The sequence below is a fragment of the Bos grunniens genome, chromosome 27 (genome assembly GCF_055505025.1).
Source record: "Bos grunniens cultivar Pamir isolate PY7600 chromosome 27, Bosgru_T2T1.0, whole genome shotgun sequence".
In the NCBI taxonomy this organism is placed as follows: Eukaryota; Metazoa; Chordata; class Mammalia; order Artiodactyla; family Bovidae; genus Bos; species Bos grunniens.
In genome coordinates, this window is record NC_141191.1 from 24,340,145 (window position 1) to 24,364,856 (window position 24,712).

Sequence of the window (24,712 nt, forward strand, 5' to 3'; positions counted from 1 at the left end):
GAGTGAACTCCAGGAGTTGGTGATGGACAGGGAGGCCTGGCCTGCTGCAGTTCATGGGGTTGCAAAGAGTCGGACCAGACTGAGCAACTGAACTGACTGAACTGAATGAAATTATGTTCATGTCGTATATACTTTCTTGCCTAATATGTATTCCAGGGTTGAGGATAAGAAATCAGCAATGTTTTTAATGAGGTTATCCCATATGCATATGGTGATAATGAAATTAAAGAGTTTTGATGTATAGCAATAGCAGATGTAGAAGAAAGTTTTTTCATTCTTAATTATATTATACATAAAAATGTAATTGGAAAATAGTTATAATTTTAAGCTATTATCTCATAGAAATCGAGCTTTATTTCTGTAATAAGACATAAAGAGAGTACTTCACAAACCATTGTAATACATTTTAATATATATGGGAGCAGGTGTGAATTTTATTACACATTTCAGTTCATTCTAAAATTGTCATTTAATGTTCAGTGACCCATTTAGTTATTTACTTTAATTTCTCTTAGATATCATTCAGACTTAGCAAAACCTATGAAATGTAAATGCTATTTATTTTTTATAAAGACATTGATTATCCTCTTCGCCAACAGTAAACACAAACTGGGCCTTGTGGTTCTTGAAAAACCATAAAAAGGTGGGTTACTTTTGTGGTTTAGAGAGAGAGAATTTGGCTGAATTTACATTAGAGATTGTTGCTATCGTATTTTTTTTTGTATTTACACTGAAAACCAGAAATTGTTAGTGTTAAATTATTTATAGAAACAATGTTAGTTTTTAACTGACAAAATACACACATGCACACATACATATTTATCTAAGGAGAATATTTTTACTTGTATAGAAGAACATTTACATATCGATATATTCCTTCTCCTCCTCCTAGTTCAATAGGAATTATACTGTGCCTTGTGAGATCAACATAAGAGAGGAGAATCCTTTTAATATGGAGAAATATGTATTGCCATGTTCTGATACATCATCACTGAGTTTCTTATAATTTAAGATAGCCCAGCAGGTGGAAGAAATACGTATCATGGAACGGTTTGGGTTATACTATGTGCCACTTAAAACTTTGACAGTGTGATCATACAGTGGATATGCGAAAGTCACATCTTGAGTTCATCAACTCATCAACAAGAGTAATTCTGCAGGTTGAAGACAGTGATACTGTAGGAATGATGATTGAGCAAATATCTTGATTTGGCTTTTAATCCAATTAAAATCATGAACAAGCAGATTTATTAAATTAAGACATTAATGGAGATTCATCATTTTTCCTAGTATATCAAAAAGTTTAATTGAAATTGTATCCACAATAAAGCTGCACAAACCAACTTGTACCCACAATAAAGCTGTACAACAACCAAATTGTACACATAATAAAGCTTCACAAACCAACACAAATACTTAAAAGACAATATCTTTGCTTGTAGTTGGACCCATTTAAAATTACTTATGATCACACACTAAAAAAATGAATACTGAAAACTGAGAAAGCAAATTTCTTATGATTTGAGAAATGTAGTTTGATGGGAAAAGCCTTTCAAAAACAGGGGAAAATAATAAAGTGGACCTTCAGTTCAGTTGCTCAGTATTGTCCAACTCCTTGCAAGCTCATGGACTGCAGCACCCCAAGCTTCCCTGTCCATCACTAACTCCTGGAGCTTGCTCAAACTCATGTCCACCAAGTTGGTGATGCCATCCAACCACCGCCTTCAATCTTTCTCAGCATCAGGGTGTTTTCCAATGAGTCAGTTCTTCGTATCAGGTGGCCAAAGTATTGGAGTTTCAGCTTCAGCATCAGCCCTTCCAGTGAATATTCAGAGTTGATATCCTTTAGGTTTGACTAATTTGATCTCTTTGCTGTCCCAGGGACTCTCAAGAGGAAGAGATCATGACCACTTTTTAATGTTTGGGTTTTTTTATTTTTTTTTTGCCACACCACATGGCATGTGGGCTCTTAGCTCCCTGACCAGGGATCAAACCTGCCCCCTGCTCCCTTGCATTAGATGCACAGAGTTTTAACCACTGGACCACCAAAAAACTCCCCAACTCTTTTTATAAAACTGGTTATATTAGCTTACTTTTAGGTGGTATGAAAACGGTAGTGATTTTGTGACCCAAACTGTTACATACAAATCACAAAAGCGTCATCATGAACACTGATTGGTGTTTTCCACCCAGAGTGTAATTTTTTTAAATTTGTTTATTAATTACTTTATTTTTGTCTGTGCTGGGTGTTTGCTGCTGCCCAGGCTTTTCTCTTGTTGCTGTGAGTGGGGGCTACTTCCTAGTTGCAGTGTACGGGCTTCTCATTGCAGCGGCTTCTCTTGTTCCTGAGCACGGGCTCTAGGGTGCTCCATCTTCAGTAGCTGCCACACGTGGGCTCAGTAGGTTGTGGCTCCTGGGCTCCAGAGCACAAACTCGTGGCGAGGGGCTTAGTTTCTCTGCGGCATGTGGGATCTTCCTGGATCAAGGATCGAATTCAGTGTTCCTTGCATTGCAAGGTGGATTATTTATGACTGAGTCACCAGGGAAGCCTTCCAGAGTGCAATTTTAAATTAATATTACAGAGAAGGCATAGTATTATTTTAACACTGACACAGTGATCTGATATATATTTTGAATTTTTAAGTATATTTTTATTTGTGTTTATATTAATAAAACCAAAATATTTTAATTCAAATTGTGTTAACATAAATAACTGTTCATCAGGAAAGTATTCTTCAGAGTAAATTCCAATAAGGAAATAATTTTTGTATTATTTTTTACAATGCCCAGTCATTTAAAATGGTTATTATTAGCATTTTTTTTATTCTTTTTTTTTAACATTACAATATTGTATTGGTTTTGCCATATATCAACATGAATCCGCCACAGGTTACACATGTTCCCCATCCTGAACCCTGGATTAATGCCTGTATATGAATATTTTGCAATGACATTTTCTCATTGATGTTTTTGTTCTCATCAAAATTTCTTGTTACTATTATGAATTATTATTTCTGTCTTTTTCTGCTATAGTCATCACTTATATCAAAACTTGATATAAGTCATCTGCTAAAAAACAATATGTTAATATTGTACATTTATATTTATCATTTTTATAACAATTTTCAGGTAACAAGAAATCTTACATTTACTGTGCAGTTTTTACTCTCACCTTGATAATATTCATCAGTGTTTATGATTAAAAACTTGTAATATATGTGTATTTGTGAGATAATACATGAGAAATTTGTAAATACTTCTGTAATGAAGATGTAGATGTTATAGTTTTGATTCTCAGATCCTATAGAATCAACACATCCTTATTATCTTATTATGATATATAATTATTAAATACTTAATATGGGTCTTTTTTACTACTTTTACTTCAAATTTGTTATAGTAAATACTTTTTAGTCATAAAAATTTATTTTTTTAGTTTGGGGCTAAACAGAGCTTTAATGAACATATATTTTTCAAGAAGTTTATCAATAATTTCTTTAAATCTTATACAAGAATAAATCATTTTAATGTTTTTACTCTGGTGGAGTTAAAGGAACACAATTGTAGTTACTCATAAACAATAAGGTCAAGCATATAATGGGAAGCAGAAGATACTTAGAATTATAGATTGAGTGATGTAAAATATTCAACATATAATACATGTAAAACCAAACATAAACTATCATACTGTATTTTTGTTATGACACATATATGTACAGCACTAGCCTTTCCAAGTGGCTCAGTGGTAAGGAATCCACCTGCCAACGCAGGAGATGTGGATTCCATCCCCAGATTAGGAAGAGCCCCTGGCGGCGGAAATGGCAACCCACTCCAGTATTCTCTGAAAAATCCCATGGACAGAGGAGTTTGGCGAGCTGCAGTCCATGGAGTCTTAGACACAACTGAGTGACTGAGCACACACACACATACAGAGTACTCCCAAAGCTATTAATTTGGTTTGTTAAGAGATGTGATAATTCTTCTCAAAAAGCTTACATTTAGAAATTTGATTTTTAAGTATTTTAAATTAAAATCATTATTTGTGGTAAAAATTATTACTTGAAATATGTGAATTTAAGGTTTGTCCAGAATCCAGGGGACCCTCCTTCCATCTTGTTTCTGTACTGCTATAAAAGATAATTGGAGAAGGAAATGACAGCCCACTCCAGTACCCTTGTCTGGAAAATCCCATGGACAGAAGAGCCTGGTAGGCTACAGTCCATGGGGTTGCAAAGAGTAGACATGACTGAGCGACTTCAGTCACTCAAATAATTGATCATAAATAATCTCTTTCCTTAGTTCACCCTGAATATTTCAGGCCCCAAATTGCACATTTTAAATAATAAACAATTGATCTGTATTATTGGCAGTTTTGTGAATTTGCCTGCAAAAATTGTGTGTAACTTCGAGATCCATATTCCCAATACTTTGGGAATTCAGGAACATTTAAATCACCTGACGTGCACATTCCTAGCTGAGGAGGAACTTGGGGACTGTGCTTTGGTGTGGAAACTCTCATACTCTACCATCAGTGTTCCTAAGCTTACAAGAAAATGCATGTGTCTTACGTAAGTTTCCTTCCAGAATGAGTTACAGTGCTGCTGCTCACAAGTTGAATGTCAGTGAATCAAAAATACATATTAGATATGATGTGTTAAATTGAGAAACAAGCATAAAACAGTTATGCATTGAAAGATTGACAAAAATGTTGTAAACAGAAGCTTGCAGAAACTTAACCGTGAGGTTACCCCAGGAGCAATGGGTCTGTATATACATAAATTGTGTTCACAGTGTTTTTATTACATAACTACTGTGAGATGTGAAAGCTATAATCAAATTCAGGATAAGATTCTGTAAAGATTGTATACATTTAACTTACTGTGACTAATCCATTCTTGATACAAATAAGTCCCTGATATATTAGAAGAAATAAGAATATTGATATTTTGTAATAGTATCATAGATAAATAAATCACCACATTTGGAGATTTTGTTTACATTTGGAAAAGCTAATGGGCATTTCTAGTTATTTTAGACACTGATGTACTTATTTAGAAAGATTACTTTGATGTGGGTATGATATTTATTTGAACCTTTTATAAATCTACTTACCAATAAATTAAAATTATTCATTATTTTGAATCATTATAATAGAATTTCTTGATAGGTCTTTATTTTATATTTAAATTATATGCGGAAAAATATATTCAATTCAACACTGTTAAACAGGAACTAATAAAGTTATTTATATTAATTTAATAGCTAATTTATATTATTTTATAAATATTGAATTGGCTTTAAAATTTAGGTTACTAATGTGACATATGTGATAAATTACTTTTCAACTGAGTTGGTAATAATTAGAGGATATACTGAATAATTTATTAGCCAAAGGGAGCTTTATTTGAGACAATTTTTATTGGAAGAATAACCTCCATTGATATACTCAAATGAGAGATTAAGTCCTCGTTGAATATGCCATCAAAATAACTGAAGATTGTATCATATGTTTAGTATTAGATTGGGCTGATATATATAGTTACTGACAGAAAATAGTATACATCTCATGAGTTTTAATCAGCATCTTTAATAATATAGTCCCTTTATAAAAAGTACCATTAGTGAACTTATGCTAATTACTGTATTTATCAGCACTGTAAATCATTGACTCTTCTGTCATACCAAGTACACTACATGAGTAAAGGATAATGACATTCTACATGACATAGATAGTCTGCATTTCAAAGTATTTAACCATTTTGGGAAACACTAATTTGCTATGCTTTACATTTTGAAGAAAACACAAGTTCTGAAAGCCTTTTAGAGTTATTAAAGGTAATAAATATTCCATTAAAATAGGATGTAGGTTTTGCTTACAGCAGGTTTAGAAGAAAATTAAAATCTATATGCATCTGTATGCCTGAGATGATAGCATTTTTTTCCAAAGCATTAAAAAATATAAAAGCAGGTTTTTTAAAGGTTCTGCATCAGACAAGCTAGAAAATCTAATCGTCATACTAGAATGGTGAAGTAATCATTGTACCCATGGCTAGATCATTAAAGATCTAATCAGTTCAGTACAGTCGCTCGGTTGTGTCCAACTCTTTGTGACCCATGAATCACAGCACGCCAGGCCTCCCTGTCCATCACCAACTCCCGAATTTCACTCAAACTCACGTCCATCAAGTCAGTGATGCCTGCAGCCATCTCATCCCCTGTAGTCCCCTTCTCCTCCTGCCCCCAATCCCTCCCAGCATCAAAGTCTTTTCCAATGAGTCAACTCTTCGCATGAGGTGGCCAAAGTACTGGAGTTTCAGCTTCAGCATCAGTCCTTCCAATGAACACCCAGGACCAATCTCCTTTAGGATGGACTGGTTGGATCTCCTTGCAGTCCAAGGGACTCGCAAGAGTCTTCTACAAAACCACAGTTCAAAAGCATCAATTCTTCGGCGCTCAGCTTTCTTCACAGTCCAACTTTCACATCCATACATTACTACTGGAAAAACCACAGCCTTGACTAGAGGGAGTTTTGTTGGCAAAGTAGCATCTCTGCTTTTCAATATGCTATCAGGTTTGGTCATAACTTTTCTTCCAAGGAGTAAGCGTCTTTTAATTTCATGGCTGCAGTCACCATCTGCAGTGAATTTGGAGCCCCCAAAAAATAGTCAGTCACTCTTTCCACTGTTTCCCCATCTATTTGCCATGAAGTGATGGGACCAGAGACCATGATCTTCGTTTTCTGAATGTTGAGCTTTAAGCCAACTTTTTCACTCTCCACTTTCACTTTCATCAAGAGGCTCTTTAGTTCCTCTTCACTTTCTGCCATAAGGGCGGTGTCATCTGCATATCTGAGGTTATTGATATTTCTCCCAGGAATCTTGATTCCAGCTTGTGCTTCCTCCAGCCCAGCGTTTCTCATGATGTACTCTGCATAGAAGTTAAATAAGCAGGGTGACAATATACAGCCTTGACGAACTCCTTTTCCTATTTGGAACCAGTCTGTTGTTCCATGTCCAGTTCTAACTGTTGCTTCCTCACCTGCATACAGGTTATTCAAGAGGCAGGTCAAGTGGTCAGGTATGCCCATCTCTTTCAGAATTTTCCACAGTTTATTGTGTGTGATCCACACAGTCAAAGGCTTTGACATAGTCAATAAAGCAGAAATAGATGGTTTTCTGGAACTCTCTTGCTTTTTCGATGATCCATCAGATGTTGGCAATTTGATCTCTGATTCCTCTGCCTTTTCTAAAACCAGCTTGAACATCTGGAAGTTCATGGTTCATGTACTGCTGAAGCCTGGCTTGGAAAATTTTGAGCATTACTTTACTAGCATGTGAGATGAGTGCAATTGTGCGGTAGTTTGAGCATTCTTTAGGATTTCCTTTCTTTGGTATTGGAATGAAACCTGACCTTTTCCAGTCCTGTGCCCACTGCTGAGTTTTCCAAATTTGCTGGGCATATTGAGTGCAGCACTTTCACAGCATCATCTTTCAGGATTTGAAATAGCTCACCTGGGATTCCATCACCTCCACTAGCTTTGTTCATAGTGATGCTTTCTAAGGTCCACTTGACTTCACATTCCAGGATGTCTAGCTCTAGGTGAGTGATCACACCATCGTGATTATCTGGGTCGTGAAGCTCTTTTTTGTACATTTCTTCTGTGTATTCTTGCCACTTATTCTTAATATCTTCTGCTTCTGTTAGGTCCATACCATTTCTGTCCTTTATTGAACCCATCTTTGCATGAAATATGTCCTTGATATCTCTAATTTTCTTGAAGAGATCTCTAGTCTTTCCCATTCTGTTGCTTTCCTCTGTTTCTTTGAATTGATCGCTGAGGAAGGCTTTCTTATCTCTCCATGCTGTTCTTTGGAACTCTGCATCAGATGCTTATATCTTTCCTTTTCTCTTTGGTTTTCACATCTATTATTTTCACAACTATTTGTAAGGCCTCCTCAGACAGCCATTTTGCTTTTTTAAGCAAGTGGAATTCTTAAAAACCACTTTTTAAGGCAGCTGTCTAAATACACCAGAGGACCTGCTTTGTTGGTATCAATGAGTGCTTTGGCAAACCAGTCTTTTCTTAGCATTTTGCCCCAAATGATTTTCTCTTGCACTCTTTCAAGGAGGAATATTGTATCCCTGGAACTTGTCATCCACACCTTTCTGTGCTCCTCTCTTCAGTATCAGAATGGTGTAGTTTGATTATTTATTTTCTCCAACCATCATATATTTGCTCCTCGTTATATGCTCAGAAATGCACTGAGAAAGAAAATAATGAGAATAAGTAGATGAGAAGTGATTTTCTAAAAGTGATTTTCCAAGAATACTGAGACAAAGATTAGTGTTGGTGCTGGAATTAAATGACTATTGCTTGCTCTGGAATTTTTTAGATGTTACTCTTGACAAGTTTTCATAACTTATAAAAAGTCTATTCACAAAATATCCTTAAAAAGAAAAATCTTACAGGATGTATTTCAGCTATGTTTATTAGAACTTTACATTGAATATTTTGCAGGTCTAAAGCCTATATGTATTAGGTCATGGGAGAGTTCTGAAGCAAGCTGTCACTCAAAAATTCCTCAGGGACTGGCGTGAACTGGCCTTTAAACATGGCACTGAAACTGCCCCACTGACCGCTTATATCAGGGCATCTTTAATGACAAATGAATCACCTGTGAATCTTGTTAAAGTATGGTTCCTGATTCAGTAGTTCTAGGTAGGGCCCAAGATTCTGCATTTCTAAAAGGCTCTGCAGACTACAGTGTGAGTAGCAAGACCTGGCTATGCAAGGAATTAGACAAATGTAAGCTGGTAAGATTTATTGAGGATATCACAAATGCTGCTCAGAATGAGAGCTGGAGAAAGCTATATTCTTTCTAGAAGGGGCAAAATGCTAAAACTCAGAATGGCTCTGAATGGAAGTCATTAGAATTGAAGAAGATATATCCTATGGGTCTAGCTGTTGACAGTACTGCCAGCAGACAAGTTATCAGCATGAGAGAATCATCTACAAGAAATACAAGAGGTGCTGTGAATGGGAGTTAGCAGTGAATCTCACAGTCGGCGTGCCTATTGAAAGGACCTTATTGTGTAAAAATAACATTCTGATCCACCAACCAGTATGAGTCCCTTTTCACACCTGTGTTAATGTTTCCATATGCTAAGTAATGAATACAGAGAGTAACATTTTTGTATTGGGAAATTGAGATGAATCGAAGGTTACGGTGGATATCTGATTTTAACAAAACGATATGGACCAAGTAAAAGTGTTGATTATCACTTTGCTAATATATTTAATGACCTTTAAATTAATTGACAGTGCTATTTTGAAACCATTATCTAAATTGAATAAGAATCTGGCGATCTGAACTTAAACTAGCCTCCAGGGTTAAGCAAGATATCAACACTCAGTTCTATACCTTTTCACAGTTTTATCTTTCCTAATGTAATAAACAAGGCTGAGGGTGACAAAATCTACTTCTTCATACTTAGAAGGCCTTTCTGGTTTCCTTTCAGTGTTTCTCAATGAGTGAATATCCTCTTGCTCTTTGGAAATGTCAGCTGTTATTGTGCAAAACTTTGCTACAAACTGCAGAGCTTTAAGTACAACCTCCTCCACTAAGGACATCCTCCACCACATGGTACCTTTATTACTACAGGTGAACCTACACTGACTCATATTATCCCCCAAAGTCCAGGGTTTACATTTGGGGCTACTTTTGCTGTACATTTTCTAGTTTTTGACAAATGTGTAATGGTACACAGCTACTGTTGTAGTATCACACAGGGTAGTGCCACTGCCCGGAAAATGCCCTGTGTTCCACCTGTTCATCCTCCCTTCCCTCGTCGCTTGGAAACCAATGTTTCTCTATTTATTGTCTCCATAGTTTCGCCTTTTCCAGAATGTCATATAGTTAGCATCATAGTAAGTAGCATTTTTAGATTGGCTTCTTTCACTTAGTGTTTCCTCCATGTCTTTCCATGAATTTATAGTTCATTTTCTTTTTAACACTGATTATATTCCACTGTCTGGACATACTCCAGTTTATTTATCCATTCACCTACTGAAGGACATTGTGGTTGCTTCCAAGTTTGGGTAATTATGAATAAAGTTGCTGTAGACTGCTGTTTGCAGGTTTCTCTGTAGGCATTAGTTTTCATTTCATTTGGGTAAATAACAGGGAACATGAAAGCTGGATTGTATTGCTAGAATATGTTTCGTTTTGTAAGGCACTGCCAAACTACCTTCAATGCAATGAATGAAACTTCCTGCTATCCCACATCCTTCCCAGCATATCAAGTGGTCAGTGTTTTGGATTTTGGTTATTTTAGTAGGTGTGTAGTAGTATCTCATCATTGTTTTAATTTGTAATTCTCTAGTGATATAATGTTGAGTATCTTTTCTTTTTTTTTTTTTTTGAGATCAGCTTCCTTCTTTTTATTTTTTTTTAAATATTATTTTATTTTTAAACTTTACATAATTGTATTAGTTTTGCCCAATATCAAAATGAATCCATCACAGGTATACATGTGCTCCCCATTCTATGCTTACTTGTCAACTGCATGTCTTCTTTATGAGGTACCCGCTTCTTTTCCAAATTCTGTGTAGATTCTTCATGTACTTATTGTTGAAAATTAAGTTCTTTGTATAGTTTAGATAACAGTCCTATATGAGATATGTCTTTTACATTTACTCCCAGTCTGTGCTTGCCTTCTCATTCTGTTAAACCTGTGTCTTTTTAACTAAACTTCAAGGCATTATTTTTTATATCATAATCAGTTCAGTTCAGTCACTCAGTCGTGTCCAACTTTTGGCGACCCGATGAACTGCAGCACACGAGGCCTCCCTGTCCAATACCAACTCCCGTACCCCACCCAAACTCATGTCCATTAAGTCGGTGATGCCATCCAACCATATCATCTTCTGTCGTCCCCTTCACCTCCAGCCCTCAATCTTTCCCAGCATCAGGGTCTTTTCAAATGAGTCAGCTCTTCGCATTAGGTGGCCAAAGTTTTGGACTTTCAGCTTTAGCATCATTCCTTCCAAAGAAATCCCAGGACTGGTCTCCTTTAGGATGGACTGGTTGCATCTCCTTGCAGACCAAGGGATTCTCAAGAGTCTTCTCCAGCACCACAGTTCAAAAGCATCAATTCTTCGGTGCTCAGATTTCTTCACAGTCCAACTCTCACATCCATACATGACTACTGGAAAAACCATAGCCTTGACTAGATGGATCTTTGTTGGCAAAGTAATGTCTCTGTTTTTGAATATGCTGTCTAAGTTGATCATAACTTTCCTTCCAAGGAGTAAGCGTCTTTTAATTTCATGGCTGCAATCACCACCTGCAGTGACTTTGGAGCCCAAAAAAATAAAGTTAGTCATTCTTTCCACTGTTTCCCCGTCTATTTGCCATGAGGTGATGGGACCAGAGGCCATGATCTTCGTTTTCTGAATGTTGAGCTTTAAGCCACTTTTTCACTCTCCTCCTTCACTTTCATCAAGAGGCTCTTTAGTTCCTCGTCACTTTCTGCACTAAGGGTGGTATCATCTGCATATCTGAGGTTATTGATATTTCTCCCAGGAATCTTGATTCCAGCTTGTGCTTCTTACAGCCCAGCGTTTCTCATGATGTACTCTGCATAGAAGTTAAATAAGCAGGGTTATTTATACAATATACAGCCTTGACGTACTCCTTTTCCTATTTGGAACCAGTCTGTTGTTCCATGTCTGGTTCTAACTGTTGCTTCCTCACCTGCATACAGGTTTTTCAAGAGGCAGGTCAGGTGGTCAAGTATTCCCATATCTTTCAGAATTTTCCACAGTTTATTGTGATCCACACAGTCAAAGGCTTTGGCATAGTCAATAAAGCAGAAATAGATGTTTTTCTGGAACTCTCTTGCTTTTTCGATGATCCAGCAGATGTTGGCAATTTGATCTCTGGTTCCTCTGCATTTTCTAAAACCAGCTTGAACATCTGGAAGTTCACGATTCATGTATTGCTGAAGCCTGGCTTGGAGAATTTTGAGCATTACTTTACTGACATGTGAGATGAGTGCAATTGTGCTGTAGTTTGAGCATTCTTTGGCATTTCGTTTTTTGGTATTGGAATGAAAACTGACCTTTTCCAGTCCTGTGGCCACTGCTGAGTTTTCCAAATTTTCTGGGCATATTGAGTGCAGCACTTTCATAGCATCATCTTTTAGGATTTGAAGTAGCTCAACTGGGATTCCATCACCTCCACTAGCTTTGTTCGTAGTGATGCTTCCTAAGGCCCACTTGACTTCACATTCCAGGATGTCTGGCTCTAGGTGAATGATCACACCATTGTGATTATCTGGGTCGCGAAGCCCTTTTTTGTACAATTCTTCTATGTATTCTTTCCACCTCTTCTTAATATCTTCTGCTTCTGTTAGGTCCATATCATTTCGATCCTTTATTGAACCCATCTTTGCATGAAATGTTCCCTCTGTATCTCTAATTTTCTTGAAGAGATCTCTAATCTTTCCCATTCTATTTTTTTCCTCTTTCTTTTCATTGATTGCTGAGAAAGGCTTTCTTATCTCTCCTTGCTATTCTTTGGAACTTTACATTCAAATGGATGTAACTTTCCTTTTCTCCTTTGCTTTTTGCTTCTCTTCTTTTCACAGCTATTTGTAGGGCCTCCTCAGACAGCCATTTTGCTTTTTTGCATTTCTTTTTCCTGGGGATGGTTTTGATCCCTGTCTCCTGTACAATGTTACAAACCTCATTCCATAGTTCATCAGGCATTCATCTATCAGATCTAGTCCCTTAAATCTATTTCTCACTTCCACTGTATAATCATAAGGGGTTTGGTTAGGTCATACCTGAATGGTCTAGTGGTTTTCCCCACTTTCTTCAATTTTAGTCTGAATTTGGCAATAAGGAGTTCATGATCTGAGCCACAGTCTACTCCCCGTCTTGTTTTTGCTGACTATATAGAGCTTCTCCATTTTTGGCTGCAAAATATAATCAGTCTGATTTCTGTGTTGGCCATCTGGTGATGTCCATGTGTAGAGTCTTCTCTTGTGTTGTTGAAAGAGGGTGTTTGCTATGACCAGTGCCTTTCTTTGGCAAAACTCTATTAGCCTTTGCCCTGGTTCATTCTGTACTTCAAGGCCGAATTTGCCTGTTACTCCAGGTGTTTCCTGACTTCCTACTTTTGCATTCCAGTGCCCTATAATACAGGTGAAAAAGTAACTTTCTCAAATATAAGCAAAATTTAAACTATAATATAAGGGAAGGCATCTGTTTCTTTGTTTAATGATATATATCTGCTTGGTTATGCTGTGTCCTGACATAATTGGATTTCTGTTAACAATCGACTCCTAACAGATTACATATTTTCTAGTTTAAAATCATTGAACCTGTCATCATATAAATATTCCTCAAAAATAAATATAGGACAGAAAAAAAAGTGAAGACATGAAAGGATCTAAATTTCCTATGGAGTCTATTTTTGTTTTTATCAATCTTCAAAAAGTTCATTTTTAGTAGCAAAGAGAGAAGTCAGTTTATAGATCCCTGAATGCTTTAGAAGAGACTCTGCTTTTAACGTGAATAGTGAGACAGATAATTTTCTAACTATGAAATTGCTAACTAGTTTTTGACCTTGGGGACCACTTAAAACAAGTACCCTCTGCTCTCCTGGTGGGCTTGGAGCAAAGGCAGCTGTATTTTGCACAGCACACTGAATCGTAATGGGCCATGTGCTGCTATGAATATTCATAAAGCTACCATATTCTGCCTGCCCCAAGATGATTCCAGTGGATGCTGCTGGAGGGATTTGAAATATCACTTTTGTAGTATCCTTGAAAAGAATACGCACACCAGGAAAAATAGAACTGGAGCCCAGGTAATTCTGTCCTTAGTGTGCACTTCAGAGCTCTCCTCCGAACGATTTTGCCCTGTAGCAATGGCACAGAAATCTATTGTAATGACAGAGATGAGAGGTTTAAACTTTCTGAGAATCTTAAAACAGGTTAAATTAAAATCTAAGTGGTCACCGTGGCACGCTACTGACTGACGCACTTCCTCATATGTGAAAAGAACTGGTCTGATTCTGTATGACAGCAGCGGTCACTGGAGGTTGTGATTTCCTGATGATACATTTAACTAAAATTATAGCTGCTTTCAAATTACAACCAAAGATACCAGGACACTCTTGATAAGGCAGATGATTATGTTTCAACACAGACATTTTCACCTATGCTTTCAAGTTAATTCAGTACTTCTCATTACACTCCCGACCCTTTATGTTAGGCTATGCTGACTATAAAGCTTATTTCTATACCTCTTCCTACACTTCATTTTTTATTCCACAGTGGAAATTGAAATCAAACAAGCATAGCCCACATCGGTTCAGTTCAGTTCAGTCCGCTCAGTCATGTCACATACTTACATGCTGGAGCATCCTCGAGATGCCTTTGTAGAGAGGATCTTGGTGCTTGTGCATTCATCTGCTGTTGTTGATGGAGCATTAGGTTGTTGGTGTAGAACCTTGTCCCGGGTCGAGCTCTGTATCTCTGCTTCAGCACATAACCGTAGTCTCGCCACACATTCACAGCCGCACCTTTGTCCACAATGATTGGCAGATTCTCATTTCCTTTCTGCTTCAGTGGTGCACATTTTGAATAGTTTATTTTTCACATTTTCCTTTGATTTTCTCTTTGCTCTAAAGGAGTTCTGGATTATATTGTTACTATTTTATTATATGTGTTGTATATATGCTATTGTATAATATGTGACATTACTCCCATTATGTTGTTCACATTATTATGTTCCCTTTGTACACAATATTGTTGAGTGTTGCTCTGTTTACTATGGTAAGGGAGAGGACTTTGGGGTGAATTTAGTAATATTCCACCTCAAATTCAGAATCTTATTCGAATTGTTAAATGCACATCAAAGTTACTTTCTGAGTCTCTGCAGGAGGAATTGAGTTCTGGGGAATTTCCCTAGCTGTTCAAACTCATAAGAGTCGGATACACTAAGGATAATAGAAGTTTCTTAATTTAATATTTGAGAGTCTGTCTGGCATTCAGTAAATTATTCATGGAATCATTTTTTCTACATGGCGCATATTTTGTTAGTTTTCTAATGAAGGTGCTCTAACAAAAACCCACAAAGCGATTGAAACAACAGAGATGTGTTGTCTCCCAGTAGCTTTGGAGGTTAGAAGTCTGAATCAGGTTGTCAGCAGGGTTGGTTCTTTCTGAGGCAGAATCTGTTCCATGCCTCTTCCTAGCTTCCAGAGTTCTCTTTGTCTTCATGCCATCTTCCATCTCCATGTATCTATCTCTGTGTCCAGATTCTCCCTTTTCTAAGTATTCCTGTCATATTGGATTAGAGACAACTCTAATGATCTCATCAGACTTGATCATGTGCAAAGACCCTATTTTCAAATAAGGTCACAGTTACAGGTACTGGTGGTTAGGACTTCAACGTCTGTTTTGGAAGGTTACAATGTAACCTGTAACAATTAGTCTATCATCTGATGATGAAAACTGCTGTAATTCTATAACCCCCTTGGGTCATTATAAGACTGATTTTTTATATCCCTTTGGAAGCTGATATTTGGATGAGGGCCTCTAACTTATTTTACCCTTAGCTAGAAATAACACCAAATAATAGTAAAGTCTTTCTAGTGTAAAAATATTATTTCACTCATGTAATAGAAGTGTTAGAATATTAAAAGTTGAATTAGTTATAGAAATAACAGTGACTCTGGCAGCAACAAATAATTCTTGAATATATAGAAGAGGCCAGATGTTGTGCCAAGTATTTCATTGACATTGACATTGACATTGTGCCAAGTATTTCATTGACATTGATAAAATTATTTAACAAAATAAAGCCTGTGAGATATTAATAGCTACTGTCTCCCTTTTAGAAATTTGAAAAATAAGACTCCAAAATGAAACAAACAAACAAAAAAAGTATTCAAGGTAACAGCCTTCGTAATTGGCAAACCTGAAATGCAAATTAAACTTTTCCTAGCTTGGCATTTCTTTTTTTTTAAATAGATTGCATTTTATTTTCCTTAGGGTAATGAACAGACTTGTGATATAATGAAAAAAATTTGGTTTTGCAATTGAACTCTGTTTTAATACAAATCACTGGAAAAACCAAATTCAGAACATTTTAACATTTTTTTTAATTTAAACGTATTTATTTTAATTGGAGTCTAATTACTTTACAATATTGTATTGGTTTTGCCATACATCAACATGAATCCGCCATGGGTGTACACATGTTCCCCATCCTGAACCCCCCTCCCTCATCTCTCCCCATACCATCCCTCTGGGTCATCCCAGTGCACCAGCCTCAAGCATCCTATATCCTGCATCGAACCTGGACTGGCGATTCATTTCTTATATGATATTATACATGTTTCAATGCCATTCTCCCAAATCATCCCACCCTTTCCCTCTCTCACAGAGTCCAAAAGACTGTTCTATACATCTGTATTTCTTGAACCTCACACTACATCAGCACCTTCTTTCCAAAGTTATCTGAGTTTAAGCCCAGTCTTAAACTCACTTACTTTCATGCTGGTTGATTTTTCATCTGGTCAACTGCCAAAAAGGGAGAACAAATCTTTCATGAGTGAGAAGTAGCTTCCTCTGAAAACTGAAGCTGGTTCTATTTGTAGGGCTATTGACAAGCTTTATATGACGATGCTTCCTATGGTGGAGGGTGAGGGAGGTGGAGAGACACGAGCACAAGATCTGACCTAGAGGGAGAGCCTTAGTATGTCATCTAGGAAGCGTGGTTCTGAGGCCCAGGTGGTCACATGAATACGTAACTGACTATGCAGTGGTGGGGAGTAGTAGCAGTAAGAATTAAAAAATGTTTCTTCACACACACACAAAAATAGCTACAAAATATTGGGACACAAACCTTTTGAATTTAGAAAAGATATGTTTCAGGGCCACTGTGTCTATTGTACAACACTATCGAGATAGAAGTCTATGGCCATACTATCCTGCACTCTCCCAATCTTGTCTGATCTTGGGAGCTAAGCAGAGTCAGACCTGGTTAATACTTGGCTGGGAGACCATTCAGATAGTATTCTCTGAGAATAAAGTGGGTAAGAAAATAGTACTGAAGTGGAAAACCTTGTTCAGGGCTGCATGTGGATCCAATGTACTGTTTAGAAAGAGAACAAGGAAGTTCATGACTGTGGCCTAACTTGGAATTTGCTTAAAGGTCTTAAGCAGACCCTTGAGGGCTGCTTAACATGTACAGTTGCTCAGACCATTGTGTAACACTCTTCCTCCCCTGCAGCCTCCTTGCTCTGATGGATTGCAGGGACCAGCTAGCAGGAACTTATTTTCCACCCTATGGAAAGCTAACAAGACATCAGGAAATATGTCCACTCACTGTATCTATTAATCTGGGATATGATATACTTGTTTGCATTGCACATATAATCAACTGTGAATGAAAGCCAAGTGGTCATTGGCATTAATCTTTGAACTCAGATTAACCTTTTTATTCCCACCTAGTGTAAAGGGGAAGATCAATACATATCAGGCTTAGCTTTGTCAAATTAGATCTCAAGTGCATATATAGAGATATAGGGAAGAAGCAAAGGCCAAACACACACGTAGGGCGGTGATAGAATAATAGAGGAGACTGTGGTGTCTGCCATCACCTCAGCCAGGATCATGGAGTCATATCCAAGGCTGTGTGTGATAAGTCCCTTCAGTAGTGTCCAACTCTTTGCAACCCTATGGACTGTAGCCCACCAGTCTCCTCTGTCCACGGGGATTCTCCAGGCAAGAATACTGCAGTGGGTTGCCATGCCCTCCTCCAGGGGATTTTCCTGACCCAGGGATCAAACCCAGGTCTCCTGTGTCTAACGTGCTTTGGCAGACCAGTTCTTTACCACTAGCATCACCTGGGAAGCCCATATCCGAGGCTGCTGCTGCTGCTGCTGCTAAGTCTCTGCAGTCGTGTCCGACTCTGTGCAACCCCTGCAGCCCACCAGGCTCCCCCATCCCTGGGATTCTCCATCCGAGGCTAGAGGAAACCAAAATCCTTACCTGGCCAATGCAGAGGCTGATGGCAAGGCAGTAAGAGCAGTGGTAGTGGATAAGCAAAGCAGCATCCAAAAAGGTCCTAAGAAAGATACTAAAAATCTGTGATGCTGTTTCTGACCCCCAAAGACACAAAGAAGAAAATTCTAAGAACACTGATGAGCTGAGAAAATTCAAATCACTGTTGTCCTTATTATTATTTCATTCACATAAATAGCCTCTGTGCCTGGACCCAATCATGGACTTAGGTTTTCAAAAAAAAAACATTTTGGTCCTTTTTAGTTATTGTACTCAACAATCGCCATAAGCCAAAGTAATATCACTATTTTATGAATATTTGTAGTGTTTCTCCTCTCAGTTCTGCAATGCCTAGAGTCTTGGTTCAGTCTTTTTAGGTAGATTATATGCAGGAATTAAAAGATGGCTCAAATTCACTGACTGATGTATGAGGCCCAGTGTTACAGTTTTACATCAGAGGAAGTTGGCATCATGTAGAGAATTAGAGTTAAATTGGTCTCCTGGTATCAGGGAAGTATCTGCCATGTGGTCCTTTTTGATGTTTTCTTAATCTGGATCTTCACTGTAGCCAGTGCCAGTGGCCATATACAAAATGTACTTGGCAGCACAGTACTGCAGATGGTGATCCCTGAATCTGCTTTTTAGTAACAAGAGCATCTGGAGTCTTAGGCTTTCCTTACTGACATCTTCTTAGCATTTGTATACCATCTTTGGCCAATCTACCGTTTAACTGTTACTAGTTCCTTGGAAATTCTTTTATTTGTGATGTAGTTTATTGTTATTTGTGGGCTCTCCCCTTCTTTTTAATTTTTTTCACCCCATTTGCAACTATTCTAATATCAAAAAGAAAATTCACTTCTATGACCATATGTGTACTTTGGAGCTGAAGATGATACAAAGAGGTACATTTTCTATATATATCAAGTAAGCTGACTTATCTTTTCTAACATGAGCTTTTATGATGGGCCTTGTCAATTATGATTCCCAAAGAGATGATTGTCAGTGATTAAGAAATAGTAAAAAGGCTTTCTTTACATATGCTTCAGAATGTTGCCAAGATAAACCGTGATGAGGTTTTTAACTCCACTGGCTATCTTTTTTTCTTGTTGATGCAGTATCAAGGATAGTCTTTCTTTAATTAATCCCTCTGGTTATTCTAACTCATCTTTCATTATGGGTTATGTGAGAGAATAAAAGAATGAATGAATGCATTTAGGTTATGATACATTTAATAGCATATATCAATTACTCACACTTGTTGCTATCAGAAAAATCGACTCATTTCATTAGGAATTTTATCTTTCTGAAAATAATGAAAAAATATATCATTTTCTCTTAAATATTTAACTGTATATTTTAATAAACTACTATATACTGGATTTTAGTAGATGTTTAAAAATATTAAATTCCACTTTACCCAAGAGACATGTTAAAATGATTCAAAATTTATGTTTCATTGAATCCTGTCAGGCTCCTCTGTCCATGTGATTCTCCAGGGAAGAATACTGGAGTGGGTTGCCATTTCCTCTTCCAGGGGATCTTCCTGACCCAGGGATCAAAGCTGTGTCTCTTGTGTCTCCCGCATTGGCAGGGGGATTCTTTACAAATAGTGCCACCTGGGAAGCTGGTTTTACCTAATAAACCCCAAACAAATATTCATTAAGCCTCATAGAAAGCCCAATAATTTTAGTAACAGAATCTTGGCTTGACTGATGGCTTCTTCAACTATTAGCTGATAAACTAATAGAGGTGGAGATGATGGAATTCCAACTGAGCTACTTCAAGTCCTAAAAAATGATGCTGCTAAAGTCCTTTACTCCATGTGCCAGCAAATCAGGAAAACTCAGCAGTGGCCATTGGACTGGAAAAGGTCAGTTTTCATTCCAATTCCAAAGAAGGTCAATGCCAAAGAATGTTCAAACTACCACACAATTGCACTCATTTTACATGCTATAAAGGTTATGCTCAAAATCCTCCAAGCTAGGCTTCAACTGTATTTGAAAAAAGAACTTCCAGATGTTCAAGCTGGTTTTAGAAAAGGCAGAGGAACCAGAGATCAAATTGCCAACATCCGTTGGGTCATAGAAAAAGCAGGAGAGTTCCAGAAAAACATCTACTTCTGCTTCACTGACTACACTAAAGCCTTTGACTGTAGGATCACAACAAACTGTGGAAAATTCTTAAAGAGATAGGAATACCAGACCACCTTACCTGCCTCCTGTGAAACCTGTATGCAGGTCAAGAAGCAACAGTTAAAACTGGACATGGAACAACAGACTGGTTCCAAATAGGAAAAGGATTACATCAAGGCTGTATATTGTCACCCTCCTTATTTAACTTATATGCAGAGTACATCATGCAAAATGCTGTGCTGGATTAAGCACAAGCTGGAATCAAGATTGCTCAAGAAATATCAACAACCTCACTTCATGGCAAATAGATGGAGAAACAATGGAAACAGTGACAGACTTTATTTTCTTGGGCTCCAAAATTGCTTCAGGGGGTGACTGCCACCATGAAATTAAAAGATGCTTGCTCCTTGGAAGAAAAATTATGACAAACCTAGGCAGTGTATTCAAAAGCAGAGACTTACTTTCCCAACAAATGTCCATCTAGTCAAAACTATGGTTTTTCTAGTAGTCATGTACAGATGTGAGTTGGACCATAAGAAAGCTGAGTGCCAAAAAATTGATGCTTCTTAACTGTGTGTTGGAGAAGACTCTTGAGAAGACTACCTTGGACTGCAAGGAGATCAAACTAGTCAATCTTAAAGGAAATCAACCCTGAATATTCATTGTCAGGACTCATGTTGAAACTGAAGGTCCAATAGTTTGGCCACTTGATGTGAAGAGCCAACTCGTTAGAAAAGACCCTGATACTGGGAAAGTTTGACGGCGAAAGGAGAAGGGGACAACAGAGGATGAGATGGTTGGATGGCATCACTGACTCGATGGACACAAATTTGAGCAAGCCCTAGGAGATGAGAAAGGAAAGGAAAGCCTGGCATGCTGCTGCATGGGGTTGCAAAGAGTCGTACACAACTGAATGATTGAACAACAACAACAAAACTAAGTCACTTAAATATCTTCATCTCAAGTTTTGCTTTCAAGAGGCTTCATAGGTCTAAGGCCTTTCATCATGTTTGACCTATTGTGTAAGATTAAATTCTAATATCCTAAAGAGAGTTCATTTTTTGTAAGTATATATTTTCTAGAAAATGTAGACTATTTCTTGGAAAACTGCTGCAATGAATTATGTATATTTCCTATTATTATCTTCAATTCCATTACTTTGAAAGGTCTAAAACTTTTGCATAAAAATTACTTTATATTTTGGCTACAAACTGCTTTGAAACTAATATTAAACTGTATTTCACTTAGGGTAATAAATATGAATATTGATTTGTTCTAATCTTCTTGTTATATTTTCAAATATATTTCTTTTTTGCTTTTGGGAAAATAATAGCATCATGTCCATATTTGTGTTCGTTTTCACAGTAAATTTGTCTGAGCCCTTAATTTATACGAATGTGTAGGCTGACTCAAAGACAGCCTCATCAGCAAAATGCAAGTGAAAAAACAAAAATAGAGCCTTTCATTTCTTCATACACTCATGCTGTGCTGTGCTGTGCTAAGTTGCTCAGTAGTGTCTGACTCTTTGTGACCCCATAGACTATAGCCCGCTGGGCTCCTCTGCCTATGGGATTCTCCAGGCAAGAATACTGGAGTCAGTTTCCATGCCCTCCTCCAGGGGATCTTCCCAACTCAGGGACGGATCCAAGTCTCCTGCATTGTAGGAGGATTATTTACCAACTGAGACATACTATCATATCTAATATAAATTTTATACAAAATAAAGGATCCTTAAATGTTTATAAATTAATAATAGATTCATATATAAAGTGGGCAGAGAAGAAAAATTGAACACTTTTTAGCACATTGAAATGCATTTCTGAATTGGTTTTGTATTGTTATGGAAAACATAGTTCCTGAAAATTGTATCAGAATTTATCAATGCTAAGAGTGCACAAGAGTTCCCTTTTCTTCATATTCTTGTGAACACCTTTTTTGTTGTCTTTTTGATGATAGCCATTCTGATAGGTCTGAGATGATGACTCATTGTGGTTTTGATTTGCATTTCTCTCATGAATAGTTGTATTAAGCATTTTTTTCATGTACCTGTTCACCATTTGGATATGAATTTGGGTGAGCTCCGGGAGTTGGTGATAGACAGTGAGGCCTGGCGTGCTGTAATTCATGGGGTTGCAAAGAGTCGGACACGACTGAGCGACTGAACTGAACTGAACTGATACCATTTTTATTTCAGATTTCACATATATGCATTAATATACAATATTTGCTTTCCTCTTTCTGACTTATTTCACTCCATATGACCATCTCTATGTCCACCCACCTCTCTACAAATGACCCAGGTTCATTCCTTTTTATGCCTGAGTAATATTCCATTACGTGTATGTACCACATCTTCTTCATCCATCCCTCTATTGACAGGCATTTAGGTTGTCTAGTGTCCTACCTGTTGTAAATACTGTTGCTGTGAACACTGGGGTGCATATGTCTCTTTGAATTGTGGTTTTCTCAGGGTATATGCCCAGGAATGTGATTGCTGGGTCATAGGTAGTTCTAGATTTAGCTTTTTAAGGAATTTCCATACTATTCTCCATAGCGGCTGTATCAATTCACATTCCCCTCAACAGTGTAAGAGGGGTCCCTTTTCTCCACACAAGGTCTCCAGCATTTATTGTTTCATAAATTTTTGATGATGGCCATTCTGACAGGAGTTTGGTGATACCTCATTGTACTTTTGATCTGCATTTCTCTAATAATTAGTAAGGCAGAGCATATTTTCATGAGTTTGTTGGCCTTCTGTATATATTCTTTGGAGAGATGTCTATTTAGGTTTTCTGTCCATTTTTTGATTGAGTTGCTTATATATTTTTTTTGTTTTTTTTAATTTTATTTTATTTTTAAACTTTACAATATTGTATTAGTTTTGCCAAATATCAAAATGAATCTGCCACAGGTATACCCGTGAGTTGCTTATATTTTTGATTGAGTTGTTTGTGTTTTTGATAATGAGCACCATGAGCTATTTGTATGTTTTGGAGATTAATCCTTTGTCAGTTGCTTCATTTGCAAATATTTTCTCCCATTCTGAAGGTTGTCTTTTGTCTTATTTATGGTTTCCTTTGCTGTGCAGAAGCTTTTAAGTTTAATTAGGTCCCAATTGCTTATTTTTGTTTTTATTCTCACTACTATAGGAGGTGGGTCAAAAAAAGATCTTGATGTGATTTATGTCAAGGAGTATTCTGCCTATATTTTCCTCTAAGAGTTTTATACTGTCTGGCCTTACATTTAAGTTTTTAGTCTATTCTGAGTATTTTATGGTCTATAGTGTTTAATTCTTTCATGTGTAGCTGTCCTGTTTTTCCAGCACTATTATTGAAGAGGCTGTCTTTGCTTCATCGTATATTCTACCCTCCTTTGTCATACATTAGGTGACTGTAGGTGCATGGGTTTATCTCTGTACATTCTATGTTATATAAATCAAGCTTCAAAATTTTTTATAATGGAAGACTGTAACAAATGATGAATTACTTTGGTAGTTTTGTTGGGGTAAATATGTTGCTTATTAGAATCATTTAGCGTTAATACAATGAAATTAGTGCTGAAGCTTTTTAAACTTAAAATTCTATTTTAAAATAATTGTACATTCTTGTGCAGTTTTAAGAAATAATCTTAGAGACAATCCTTGTATCCTCTACCCATTCCTTCCAAAGGCAGCATTTTTCAAATCTGTAAAATCTCAGCAGGATATTAATGTTGACACAATCATGATGCAAATGTTTTCATTAAAAAAGGCATTAGTCATACTGCACTTTTATAGCTGCACCTGTTTCTATTATTCACACACCCCCTCCTTAATGCATGAGCTTTTCTGTATTTCAATACTTTTATCACCTCAAAAATGTTATATAAATAGAAGCATATAATAGGTCATCTTTGGAATTGACATTTTTTTATTCAACATTATCCTCTGGAGCTTCATCCAGGTTTTTGTGTGTATCGATAATTTTTTCTTTCTTAATGAAGAATGATATTTGGTGGCATAAATACATCATATCACAGCTTGTTTAACTAGTTAGCAGCTGATGGTTATCTGAGATGTTTCCAGTTTTCACTATTATAACCATAGATGTCATAAAGCATTACTGTACAGATTTGTATGTGAAGGTAAATTTTCATTTCTCTGGAATAAATACTTGCAATTACTTAATTATATGACAATTGCATACTGAGTTTTATAAGAAACTGCCAAACTGTTTTGCAGCGTGCTTTACCATTTTATATTCCCAACTTTAATGTATGAGAACTTATTTCTTCCCTAGTCTTACTAGCATTTCCTTTCACTATTCTGTATATGGACTTTCTAGGTACGAGACAGCAAAAGTGACGCTGATGTATGGAACAGTCTTATGGACTCTGTGGGAGAGGGAGAGGGTGGGAAGATTTGGGAGAATGGCATTGAAACATGTAAAATATCATGTATGAAACGAGATGCCAGTCCAGGTTCAATGCACGATACTGGATGCTTGGGGCTGGTGCAC

The 24,712-nt window shown here is 37.0% G+C and overlaps 1 protein-coding gene across 1 annotated transcript in view; it reads left to right on the plus strand.

The window, feature by feature from the left end:
- SGCZ (sarcoglycan zeta) overlaps window positions 1-24,712 on the plus strand; it is a 404,913-nt gene that overhangs the window by 96,835 nt on the left and 283,366 nt on the right. The window lies entirely within an intron of this gene.